The following is an 8131-nucleotide window of genomic DNA, read 5'->3' as shown; positions in this document are numbered from 1 at the left end:
AACGGCCCTATACTAGCCTTATCTCCGGAGGCTGCGTATGCAAACAATGGGGAGGGAGCGAGACGGAGGTGTGTGTGCGTGTGTGATAGCGAGTGAGTGTACCTACGTAGTCGTTGTTTGTACGTGTGCGTGGGCGCCACAGCGACCTCGATATAGGTGAGAACATTGGACCCCGATCACTTTGAGCGAGCTGTGGCAACCAAGGGCTTCGCGACCACCGCGACCACGATGGTGGTTCAGCCCAAAAGTTCAACCCGTTTTGCCGCCCTTCTCCTTCACCACATTAGTGCCTTTTTAGGTCGTCGCTCTGCTGCTCTGCTCTAGCCTCGAGAGAGCTACGCCCCGCTTCGCCCGGCCGCGCTGATCTGGCGCTGGGGTCCTATGGCATGGGCGCATCCTTGTACGTTTCCATTCAGCCGGAAGGAGGGGGGGGGGGGAGGGTAGAGCGGGGTAGAAGGCGTGGTGTTTCTCACGGGTGGCATCCCGCGCTGCTGCGGGCGAGTGTGTATCCCACAGCAATCTGCCACCCTCCCCCTCCCCCCTCACCCCAGCGGTACTTCCAGCCCCCCGCTGATGGTTGAAGTTGTAACCATGAGTAGCCGTAACGCAGGGCGGGCCGCGATGGGCTGCAGCGACGCATGCAGTGCCGCAGCTGGTGAGCGGTGAGCTGCAGTGAGGCGCGGGCTTGGACGGCGTTCAAGTTCAAGCTCGGCTCTAAGTAAGGATTTCCTTTACCCCCCACCTCCTCAGGAAGCGACACATGGCATGTGACAGCGCATGTGACGGGCGCGTTGAGCATTTAGCATGAGTGCCGGTCTCGCTCGCACTCGCCTGCCGTCGTCGCCCGGTGACAAGCTTGTAGATGGACGCCGCTGTTGGAAAGAATCGAGAGGGATTGTTACAGAATACCACTACGCTGCGATCAGCAGCAGCCGGGTGCAGCGCGGACGGAAAAGGGTTTGCCGAGTCCGCGGCGCGCGCCAGTTCGCTTCGCAGAAGCTCCGAGTCCACCGAGTGTCTCTTCTTCTCTCCGCGGAAAAGGGTGTCAGGCGAGACTGCACGGCGTAACTCTCCGCTCTCCCCCTGCTCTCCTGGCCAGCCCTTCCCCTGCCCCTGCGGCTCCACGGGCCCTCTCCCTCCGGGCCGCTCGCGCAAACTGAACACTTTTCTTGACTGCCCCTCCTTCCTCCTCACCGCACCACCACCACACAGCACGGAGCAGCAGATGGCCGCGTAGATTTGCTCCTCTGGAAACTCGCGTAAACAAAACCCTTTCTCGCTGCAAAACATCCCAACAGTAAATCACACCTGCTCGGCGCGCTACCCGGCCCGCCCGCCCTGCTGCGCCCGCCAGTGACAGGCCGCGCTCCGCAGCCCGGGGCCCCGGGGCGGAATAGGCAACTGCTTATTGTTTTTGCATTTAAAAATTATTGCCCCGCGTGAGAACTGCTGCGCTCCGCGCCGCGGGCCGCCCCCGGCGTGGCGGTGGTATTGCTGCGCGCGTACTGCGAGGCGTTGGCCCCCCGACTGCCTCTCTTCCCATTCCCCTGTGCTGCGCTGCGTGGTGTGCTTTCTTGCCGACGGAAGCGCTGATTTCAGGTTTCACGGTGTCATCGCAGTTGCTATTCACAGAGTGCACGGGCAACGCCTGGAACTGAATAGGGTAGGGTGTATATAGTGGCGCGATGGAGAACTCCGCCCTCCCCGCTCACCTTGCCCGCCCCGCCCCGCTACACGCATTTCACCGTTTGATACTTGTCGTGCGCGTCTTTATTTCTTTTCAATTTATTGGAAAACCACCTCACTGTCGGAACTTGGCGAATTACATTTTTCGTGGTCATTTGAAATCCTGAACCTACTATTTACCGTTACCGCCCCCTTGAACGCGAATAGAACCGCCGCCCTTTTCCCTTTCTTAAGTGTCACTTTCTATTTCAATAACTAAACGTGCGATCCATTACGCCGCCCATTATATCCGGGCGGTAATGACTCCGCGATTGGAAGTGACGGCGCACATATTCAACTTTTCGCAGTGTTGGCATTAGCGGTGTGGCGCGGTGCCGCCCCGCCCCGCCCCGCACACCTTTCACCGGCCGCACTAGCTCTGCGCCGTGTGCTGCTACTTCAGCTGCAGCACGCCCTTGAGCTGACAATGAGAGCCGGCGGCGGCGGCCTGGCAGGTGGAGGTGCGAGACAGCCGCTGCACCTGCAGCTGCCGCAGCTGCAGCTGGCTCTGCGCTCTGCACGGCTCTGCTCTGCACCCGTCCAGGAGGGCGGCGGCGCTTCCTGCGAGCCTCGCTTGTGCTGTTGCGCGGGGTAAAAGAAGCGCGGAGGAGGACACATTAGAGCGCCTTGCTCCTGCCGCTCGTCTCGGCCGTCACCGTCACGCCGCCCGCACCCTCCTCGGTACTTTCAGATATCAGCTGAGTGGATGAGTTCGTATAGAAAGTGTAACGCACTCTCAACACTGGAGTGTGGGCGGCGTCATGTGAGTCTCACACCGCGCATTCATTGCGCGAGTGAAGGACCTCGCGACAGCTCCGAGTGCCTCAGTGCTTTGTGTGCCGTCCCGGGTCGCCCTGGACAGTGTTTCTCTTCCCAGACGTGATCGTCACGGCCCGGGCCGCGCGGGCACGCCGCCCTTGGCCGCGGCGGCCCCGGCAGATAGCAGGGCTGGGTGACGACGACGCGGCGTGCCAAGCGGACTATCGTGAACTTTCGTCGGCTATCTTTTTAGAACCCCGGCAACGTTGGAACGGCCGGAGACGTTGTCGGTGCTCGGACTCTCCGAGACTCTCCGTGTCGGACGCGACGTGTCTCTAACGACGACATGGCCTCTCCGGACTCGGACGTGTCTCGGACACGTGTCTCGCCCATCCACGGTCTCGTCGCCGCGCGCGAAGCCCAACTTTCCCGCAGGCGGCGGCGTGTTTCTGTTTTTTGGACGCCGATCGGGCGCTGCTATACGCACTCCAAAGAAAGTGCTGGCCGCGTGGTGCACGGGTAAGGTAAAGGCCGGCCAGGACGGGAACCGCGCGGGCAGCACGCCCATATACTATCCCCTTTTTATGTGTACCTTTTCCCCTTGTCTTCGGCAGCAGTCTGCCAGTCCGACCGTCCGCGCAAAAGCGCCCAGTAGAAACTCCGTGAATAAAAATACTTTTCGGGTAAAGGGGTAAGGGGTCGCCCTGAAACCCCGTGTCACCATTGCTTTTCAGATCTGACGCTAAAATCCAGGTGTTTAAACTGGAAACTTTCGGACGTTTCGGATTTGTGCGACGAGCTTGCGTGTTTCTGTCGCGTCGCTTAAGGGCGCCCCCGCGAGCTACGCCGGGCGCGCCCCAGCTCGGTCCGCGGTGTCGCCTCGCGGATCTGCTTGACAGTGTGGGCTGCTGGCCGGTCCCTGGCCGGGTCCGGCGGTGAGGCGGTGGCGGCGCGGCGGACAGCCGGCCGGCTCCTGTTACGAAACTTGCGAGACCTGTTCAGGCCGGGACCCCGGCGAGCTCCAGCGAGCTCCAGCGAGCAGCTGTCCTGCTGGAGTCAAGCCCAAGTCAACTGGACTGGACCTGGAGGCTGGACTGCCTGCTGCGGAGGCCGGCCGGGGCTGGGGCTGAGGATGGTCGTGGACGTGAGTCCCGCCGCGCCCCGCCCCGCCCTACCCCGCTGCCTCTGTCGGCAAACAAATGTGCCACTCTTGCCGGAGCCTGGAGCCGAGCCCTGGAGTCTGCGACAGCCGGATAATCTCTGCCGCTGCACACCGTGTCCAGCCGCGGCCATTTCTCCAGCGGCAGCGGGTCCGCTGGAGCGGGTCGGGCCGTACTGGAACGCGGTCCTTATCCTGGAGGGACGAGGCCCTCCCCTCGGCAAGGCTCTCCGGCCGCCTCGGCGCGGCTCGGCTCGACTCTCGACTTGATGGCCTTTAGCGGGACTCACGACGGCCCCCGCCCAGCCCGCGGGCCCCACCCAGCGCCGCTCAGCGCCCCGCCCGGGGTCTTATCTCGCGTAGTGATTTTCAGTCTGTCATCGGGAACGCCCCACCTCGCCCGCCCCGCCCGCCCCGTCCGCCTCACCTCACCCCCCGCCCCACTACGCCACGCCCCAGAAGTGCGGCGTCCATTCGTCGTGGCCGTCGTGGCTCTGCGGAGATGCTGCATCCGTAGCATTGACACCAATCCACCTGCCCCGGCCGAGACCCCGCTGGGCCCCGCGCGGCCGCGCCGCTGTCTGTCTGTCCGCGGCCGCGGTCGGCCTGCGCGGGACTTGGCGCAAAGACAGATGCCGACGGAGTCACTGCCGATGGGCGCAAGGCCGACCCGTGGGCCAGCAAGAGCGAGCAGCTCGGCCAGAGCGGAGATTATAAGGGGGCGAGCTGGGGCTGGGCTGGTAACACGTCCGAGCGCGAACACCTGCAGCCCGGTCCTGTGTGATTGGTTGATCCAGTGCCGCGCGCCGGGTAGGCGGGCTGTACTGCCGCACAGGCGTGCGCGCCGGCCGCCTACCCTCCAGGCGCCCGCGCCGCCCGGCACCACCCTCTAGGCAGCCCGCCGCGCACGCCTGCAGAGCGGCGCGGCCTCGGCGGGATGCCTCTCGGCGTACAGGTGTCGCGGCCTTCTTTTCACCGTTTAGACTTTCCAGTATTTTACCGTCCTGTTGTACCTCCCGTCCAGTGTGCGCGGGGCGGGGCCGGCGGGGCCTGCTCGCTCCCCTGCTGTCCTCCTCCCGGCTTGTCCCCGCGCGTCGCACTGCGGAGCACAGCTTGGCGGAGCCGCACCGCACCGGAGCTGAACCGTAAGGCCGTTTTACTGCGCGGCTTATTACGTCTCGTCAGGACGTTTGAAAATAATGCTTCCCGCCGCCGCCGCCGCGTGGCCATGAGAGCGACAGAGAGAGAGAGAGAGAGAGACGGAGAGCGAGAGAGACATAGAGAGTGAGACAGAGAGCGCGAGAGAGATAGAGAGTGAGACAGAGAGCGTCGGGCCCTGTCGCTCCAACTCAACTCGTATATCGCTGGTAAAAGGATAGCATTGATGCGATTTGCCATTACCGCAGTGTAGTACGCCGACATGATTAGGCGGTTTCCTTGAAATACTCTGAGGAGAATTAAATCCGAATCAGCTGTCGAGTATCTTCGACGGGAATAAAATGAAAAGAAACCAGCAGCCAGGCAGGCAAGCAAGCAAGGGGCGGTTGTTTTTATCGCCGTGTCAGACATGATCGGATAATGTTATTTTCCGTTGTTGTGGTTGGCGCTTTTGCTGCCAGCAGTGTACGGAGAAGCCCGAGCCGGCCCCGGCTGTCGTGGGACTGCGAAACGCAACCGCCGCGCGGCCGCTGCCGGCTGCTTGAGTAAGATTGAGATGATGGCTAATGGATATCCTCGGCGCGGCCTGTCCCTGGCCCGGCCGGCCCCGCCGCACCTGCACCCGACACCTGGCCGTCAACCGCGCGGCCGCGGAGCACCGCGGGGCCGCTCGTCAGCGCCGGCGTGGCGGCCCTTAGCCCCGCGCAAGCGGCGCCATAGCTCAACCGCGCCGCCGAAAGCCCATACAGCCCTTCCGGCCGGTGCAGCCGCGGAGCCTGCTTGTGCTCTCCTAGAGCCGTCGCCGTCGCCGCCGCCGCGCTCCCGCGCGTGAGCACTTTCACTTCGAAAAGTCAGCGCGCGCGAGGTGTGGCAGACCATACCAGCACCAGCGCTCCAGGCCGGGCCTGCTCCGCGCCCCGCCGCGCCCGCGCCACGCCCCGCCACGCCACTCCCGGTCCAGGCCCAATGCAGCAACCAGCCGCCCAGAGGGGAACCTTATTAGGCTCGCGATTCGATTATTATTGGCAGAACGGGGCGACCGCGTCTCCCCCTCCTCTCCCTCCCATACTTCCCTCTTACCTTCGCCCCTGCTGCGAGGAAGGATAAGCAGCAGAGAGGAAGAAAGGAGGGCAAGGTATCGGGTATATATATGACTCTGTTAAAAAACCAACCCAGTGTGTGTCACGCGGTGGTATGTGGTATGGCGGGCCGGGCGATTCTTCGGCCGATGTTGTTCGCTTTCTGCAAGCTCACGCTGCTGCCGCACGTCGAGTGGGTCGGCGAGTCCTTCCTCAGCGCGCCGAGCTGCCCAGCCTATACAGCAGCAGCGCACAGCATACTGTAGCGCAGCGCCTCGTTAATGGCGCTAATCATTAGAGGGCTCCTGCTCTGCCCCGGCTACCGCTCACTTTGTATTTCCAATCGCAAAAAGTGGCCGGGCTGTGCGCGAGGAATCCCTTCTAGAAATTGTGTGCTGAAATTGTTTTTGTTTTTGGCAAGTTGTTGCCTTTGCTCTGCTAATAAACAATTTCGCTCGACGTGATGAAGTGGCCAGTACGACTGCGGTGCACGACGACGACGACGGGCAGACGTGCGGACGAACCCAACACCCGCGGCCGTGCGGGGCGTGGCGCGACGAGGCGGGGCGCGGCGCGGCGGGGCGGGGCGGGCCAGGTGGGTCGAGGCACCAAGGGCCCAATTACCCGTAGGCGTTTGTGTTTGTCTCCGCTGTGCTCGGGTTGCACTGTCCGGCCCCGCGGCCCGGCCAGACATGCAAGGTGCACGGACGGGCGGCCTCGGTGCGTTGAACCCGCTCGGCAAGACACCACACCGCGTACCGCGGCCAAGCGGGCTCGGGCGGACTTACGCGTCCCGCAGATGCGCCGTGCGCGCCGTGCTGTGCGCACGCCTCGCTCTAGAGGGGGTCATTCACAAAGCACCACGTGATGGGAATGGGAGGTGTACTTTCTTCACGGTTCTGCAGACCCGGGTCATCGAAGGAAGTCACGACACGATAGAGGAGAGTCCGACTGGCTTGAAGAGCTTGCAGATTGTAAATGACATGACATGACAAGTCGACGGTTGTAGCTGTCAAACCCAACATAACAGGTGGACCTGTAAAAAATTAATAAACACACCATGTATTTGTAGCCGAACATTTTTATTGGTACCAATTATTAATGGTAAGGTAACCTCGATACGAAATCGGAGACTGTTTAAAAGTAAGCAATGCACTTTTTTGTTGTTGTTGCAATAATTGATTTGAACACTTTCTTGCATTCATTCGTAGGAAACCATGCATTTTTGCGAACAAACGAAACCTTGGGTTCAACGGGCGTCGAGCCTTGGAGAATGATTATCACGCCGAGTACGACAGGAACAGGACTGGGCTATGGTTCTTTGCAGTAAATCGCAACCCATTTAATTAGCCGACGGACCCAACGTGTTAATTTACACTTTATCGTGTCGCCTCGCCCGTCACCCAGCGTGAAGTGGAGAGAGAGGCTGAGAGAAAGAGAATCCTCTGCCGCGTCCCGTAACTACCTTATTAATTATTTTTTAAATCTTTTTGAGATACATCTTTTAGTCTGACATAGTTAATGTGTCGCGAAAAAATCTCTAGAGTGAAGATCAGAGTTTCCTCTAAGTGTTATCATTACTGACTTTATTTTACAAAGTCGGATGCCGAATTGCTCAGGAGTGCAGGTCGTGCAGGTGTCGCAGGTTACGACCCAGTCGACCCAGTCCCAGTGACATTCCATAGAAGGAAGCTGCAGCACAGGAGGAGCGAAAAGTGTCGAAACTCTTTTGCTCCTCTGCGGCATACCGCCGCCGCCGCCGCGCCAGAACGGCCCTATACTAGCCTTATCTCCGGAGGCTGCGTATGCAAACAATGGGGAGGGAGCGAGACGGAGGTGTGTGTGCGTGTGTGATAGCGAGTGTGTGTACCTACGTAGTCGTTGTTTGTACGTGTGCGTGGGCGCCACAGCGACCTCGATATAGGTGAGAACATTGGACCCCGATCACTTTGATCTATCTATTTTATTATTCCGAGAAAGCAGGCACAGTGAAATGTGAAATTGGGGGGGAAACGTTGGCTGCATGCTGCATCTTATGGTATTTATAGTGCAGGATGCTGGACACGTGTGTGTCCAAACTGGTGGAGGTGGAGGGGCCGTAGTGTCTCCTCCGTCTCTCGAGGCAGCTAATGTGGAAGTAAACACGACTATCTGTGCGAGTGTCGCAGTGTCCCATAGCGGCCCGGGCTCTGCGCTTTATCTGGACCACACGATTCTGGAAAGCTTTAGTGTCGCGCCGGACGGGAATAGG

The sequence above is a fragment of the Frankliniella occidentalis genome, unplaced genomic scaffold (genome assembly GCF_000697945.3).
Source record: "Frankliniella occidentalis isolate FOCC.00 unplaced genomic scaffold, Focc_3.1 Scaffold45, whole genome shotgun sequence".
Lineage (NCBI taxonomy): Eukaryota > Metazoa > Arthropoda > Insecta > Thysanoptera > Thripidae > Frankliniella > Frankliniella occidentalis.
This window is presented reverse-complemented; position numbering follows the sequence as displayed.